This window comes from Octopus sinensis, unplaced genomic scaffold, assembly GCF_006345805.1.
Source record: "Octopus sinensis unplaced genomic scaffold, ASM634580v1 Contig14469, whole genome shotgun sequence".
Taxonomy (NCBI): Eukaryota; Metazoa; Mollusca; class Cephalopoda; order Octopoda; family Octopodidae; genus Octopus; species Octopus sinensis.
Window position 1 is genome coordinate 1 of NW_021833250.1, and position 5,487 is coordinate 5,487.

Here is a 5,487-nt window from a genome sequence, read left to right on the forward strand (position 1 = left end):
CCTATTCCCCATTTTTGAGGAGGAGGTCGCCATAGCAAGACACAAACCAGGCATATATATATATCTGTATATCTATAAAAGGCAGGAAGTGTGTGTGTGTACGTGAATGTAATTTATGCATATCCACAAATTAGCACGCATGTCGCTCCAATTTTTGGAGGTCATTCGTCACGAACCTAGCTGGGTTTTGCCGACTTATTTTTCCCGAGGCATCTGCGGATAGCGGGAAAAATCTATTTTCAACTATAACTTTTACCAATCCTTAAGTTTGCTAACATGAGTTAAGTCCCCTTCTTGCCATAGCGAAGTGACTGTGTGAGTGTGTGTGTGTGTGTGTGGTGTGTGTGTGTGTGTGTGTGTGTGTGTCTGTGTGTGTGTGTGTGTGTGTATCTGTGTGTGTGTGTGTGTGTGTGTGTGTGTATACACAGGTGAATATAATTTATGCACGTCCACAAATTAGCACGCATGTTGTTCCAATTTTAGGACATTGGTCACGATCATGGCTGTGTTTTTGTCAACTTATTTTCCCCGAGGCACTCGGAGGTAGTGGTGAAAATCGATTTACAACCATAACTTTTACCAATTTTCACGTCAGTGAAATCCGTAAGTTTGCTAATATAAGTTAAGAGATCTGTCTAGCAATGATGAGGAAGGAAAACAAAGGGTTAACTTTTAGATTAACACCCACACGATTTTCACCAAGAAAAAAGAAAAAACTCGGATTTTTTGCGTTGAACTAGTACCCTTGACCTCTTAATATTCTGCAAATCCTTTATTTTGGTTCGGTAAAAAGGGGGTAGGGTGAAGGAATCATTGGAATTTTTTTTTCGTTGAATGAATTCCTGTGACCGTCTAATATGCTACAAGACCATTTCTGGGGTCCGAAAAACGAGGTGGGGAGAGGTTGAAGCCTCGGAAATTTCACCTACCCACCACCATTGATATTTTCACCCATCCGATTTTCACTAAGGAAAAAAAAAATAAAACTCGGACTTTTTTTTATTTTGTGTGAAATCAAGTACCCTGACCTAATATGCTGCAAATCACGTATTTTCGTTCGGGAAAAAAAGGTGGGGTGAGGCCTCCCCCTCCCTCCCGGAATCATTGGAATTTTTTTTTTCGTTGAATAAATTCCGGTGACCTCCTAATATGCTACAAAACCCTTTGGTGTGGTCCGAAAATGGGGCTGGGTGAGGTAGAAGCCTCGGAAATTTTACCCACTTCCATCATTTTACAGAAATAAATTTTCCAGAGTGTGAATTACATGGTTCGTTATTAAATATATATAGTAGAGAATGTTACATATTGTGCGTGTATATATACATATATATGTATATATATATATATAATATATATATATATATATATATATATATAATAACATGCACACCTTCGATGCAACCTTCTCCAATGTACATCTTCGATGAAGATCTCCGAGGCAACCTTCTCCAATGCATATCTTTGATGAAGCCTTGACCGATAGTACCCCTAGGAATGGTTCGGTCAAGATCGGGATTAGTCGCTTCCTTTCACAGGTGTTCTATTTTCCTTGCTGGAAGGGCTCCCAACCCATGGGCCAAGAGGGTTAGATAATGGGGGTGGTTGTTTCGAAAGGGCTAGCATGTGCAACATGGTCACCTCTGCCGGTCAAACTCCCAGCCCATGCATTCCTGTCGCGGCACTGATTCTGCAGAACTGGGTTGGTTGTGAAAACCAACATTAAAGTATAAATATAGATTTTTGAATCAGCTATGTTGCGTTCGGTTAAGTCCTATTTCGAGCGAAATAACAATAAACCGATTCCTTATAGGATTTTTCACTAAAATTGGCTACACTCCATTTTCAATCATAACTTTTACCAATTTCGATGTATTTTGTTCCAACTTTATGCCGGCGTTACTTAGGACTCATGGGATCTTTGGATGTTTTAAGTTCTCAAAAAAAAAAAAAACAATCGATGAGTGGAAAATTCGACAAACAAATTCCTTATGGGATTTCCAAATCAAATTGTCTGCTACCCATTTTCAGCCAAACGTTTACCAATTTCAATGGATTTCGCTCAAATTTTACATCGGTATTACTAAGTTTGGTTTGAAACACAGCGCTTTATTAGCTCAATAATCCCAACTTAATCCCGGTCAACGCCGGGTTATACTGCTAGTATGTATATATATATATATATACTAATAAGTCAGGACAAAAGAAAAAGTTACTAATGCCAAAATATGCCGAAAATAGACACAAAGTTAATAACCATGTAATTTATCACTACAAGCACGCGTTTCGAAAAAAGCCGTTAGAAATTTCTAAAAAATCCTGTTACATATATATATATATAAAATAGTAATGCAATACGAGAGTATTGCTTTCCAGTATAGGATAGCCCGTGAGGGTAAAATTATACGTAAAATTAAATAAATGGCACAACGAAGTACCGATATTTACTGGAAAATAGCGAACGTTCACTATTTTCCAATAAATATCGGTACTTCGTTGTGCCATTTATTTACTTTTGTGTATATATATATATATATATATATATATATATATATATATATATATATATATTATATATATATATATATATATATATACATATATATACACACATATATATATACATACATATACATACATACATATGCATGTATGTATACAATACGTCGGAGTGGGTATAGATGCAGGAGTGGCTGTGTGGTAGTAGCTTGCCTATCACACACCACTCCTACGACTGTGGCTGTATGGTAAGTAGCTTACTTACCAGCCACATGGTTCCGGTTTCAGTCCCACTGTGTGGTACCTTGGGTTAGTGTCTTGTACAGGCTATGATAGGAGACACTTGCCCAATGTGCCATGCAGGGGGACTGAACACGGAACCATGTGGCTGGTAAGCAAGCTACTTACCACACACCCACTCCTGCGTCTATGCATCGTATGTATATTGTATGTATTTAGGCTATGTATATACATAGCCTAAATACCTGCAATGTTATGGTGTACAGTTACCTACATATGAATATACAGACAGACATACCATTGTAAATATTTAGGTTACATACGTATGTATCTAAGTGCATATATATATACATATATATATACACGCATATATATATACATATATATACACATATATACATATATACATATATATATATATGTACGTACATACATATACATATATGCATACATATATATACATACATATATACATATATATATATATACATATATATATAAATATATATATATGTACACACACACATATATATATATGCACATACATATATATGTAAACATATGCATACATATATATGTACATACATTGAATACATATATATGCACATACACACATATATGCATATATATATATATATATAAGTAGTAATCGTAGCCACTATAGCATGGCTGTCTGTTCGAACATACTTTACTGCGATTTTTTAACCTCAAGAGGATATCTCCCCTAGGTGGTTAACGATGCACACCTGAATCCAAGATATTGCGAGCAGGGAAGTGACCCCCTACCATCGTCTAGGCATGGGACCAGTTATCCAGCCTCGTCTGTTAGAGGTCGCAGTATCTGGCTTCTGCTCACAATATATATAGTTTCAAGTGACATACTGACGCTGATTTCGCAAAAATGCTATTTCTAAAATCCCTCTAAGTGATCAACGCTGTGGTTGTACTAACAAGTTGTATTAAGAAGTAATGTACTAACAAGTGGTATGTATGTATGTATGTATGTATGTATGTATGTATGTATGTATGTATGTATGTATGAATGTATGTATGTATATATTCATACTAAATTCATACTACTAGATATATCGTACTATGCTTCATAAACCTATTAGGTTTGAACAAGGCGCTTTCATTTGCGAAATGTATCTCCGATTTAATTAGAGAGGAAATAGATTTAATATTAGCGGCTCGGAACACCGTAATAGAAATGGGAGGTAAACTTTGGACTTGGTCGGATAGGGAAGAACGTGTTGATGTAACAATGGGGGTCAAATGATTCGGCACAGGTAACGGATGTAGGTAGAATATATTCACTGTCTCAGATAAAATCCTGCTTCCTGGATTTTGTAAGAGGAGAGGCTCGGGAATTATATAAAGACGACTCGCTATCTATATTGAGAAGAAGTAGTAGCGTGGAAATGGAGAGAAGTAAGAAAAAACTAGATTTTTAAAAAAATCTCAACGAAGAGAATTTCGAGTTTTTCCAAACTATACATGCATACATACATACATGCATGCATGCATGCATGCATACATACATACATACATACATACATACATACATACATACATACATACATAAATATATACATACATACATATATACATGCATACGTACATACACAAATGCGTGTATATAAAAAAGGGAAGGAGTATTTAGTAGATCAAGAATAAAGGAATTGTATTTTTTTGTGTGGCTGTTTTAGGGTGAAGCGGGGTCACAAAACCCTGTTAATAGCAAACGTACATGTCAACAAGTCTACATACCAATATGGTCACACACACACACAAACATGTATTTAGTTTTTACACTGTGTACACACATAAACACACGTCCTAACTACAGAACTCAGAAGAAAACAAACACATAAAAAAAGAAATGATTTCATAAGCATACTCTTTGTCTTCACACACAATCCCAAAACCTATGACATTCTCAATACTACTAAAAGATGTCTCCCAGTTCTTAAACAGTCATCAAAAATGAACAAACTAATGACAAAATCAGAAAAAATATATAGCTGACGCCAAGCAACCAAATTAAAAGACTTTTTAACAAAAATCAAGATTTACAATGAGAGGCGTAAAATCTTAGCAGGTAGACATGAAGGAATCAACCGAGGAAGGAAGAGAAAATCTTCTCAAATATTCTGTGCAACAGGCTGTAGCGATGCGAAGGGAAAAAATGTGGAAATGTTGACTGTAGCGTAGAGCATAGTGCACGCAACTGCAGCAGAGAACGGTCGACGCCTCTCGCAATAGAAGTCATTAAAATAAAGAAAAGACAGAAAAAGGGAAACAAAATATAAAAATCTACTGTAGAGTTACTTTGAAATTTCAGCATAGGTGGAAACTTTTTTAAAACAATTTAAAAAAAAAAAAAATCAATGTGCTATGCTTACGGCACCAAGGTTTCCGAAGCGGTCACCCATCTAAGTAATGACTAGGCTCGACGTTGCCTAACTTCGGTAACCGGACGAGAACCGGTGCTTTCAACGTGATATGGCCGTAAGCAATTGTCAGCTCGAAGTTTAACAACTTTATTCTAATAAACGACTAAATGCTAACATTTATATTCTCTTACAATGTAAACTTGCTTTCGTCACAATCTTTACGTCTCTACACTGCTTTTCTTCTACCAGCTCACTATTGCATCGACTAAGCAATCTTTCTTTTATTCTAACTCCCATTGTTCACCACTAGCGGCTACCCTCACGCTTACTCACTCTCTCGCTTTCAGATTTCACT

The 5,487-nt window shown here is 36.1% G+C and overlaps 1 pseudogene; it reads right to left on the minus strand.

The window, feature by feature from the left end:
- Nucleotides 1–5,134: 5,134 nt before the first annotated feature.
- On the minus strand, nucleotides 5,135–5,253 carry LOC115230088 (annotated as a pseudogene).
- Nucleotides 5,254–5,487: the final 234 nt, after the last annotated feature.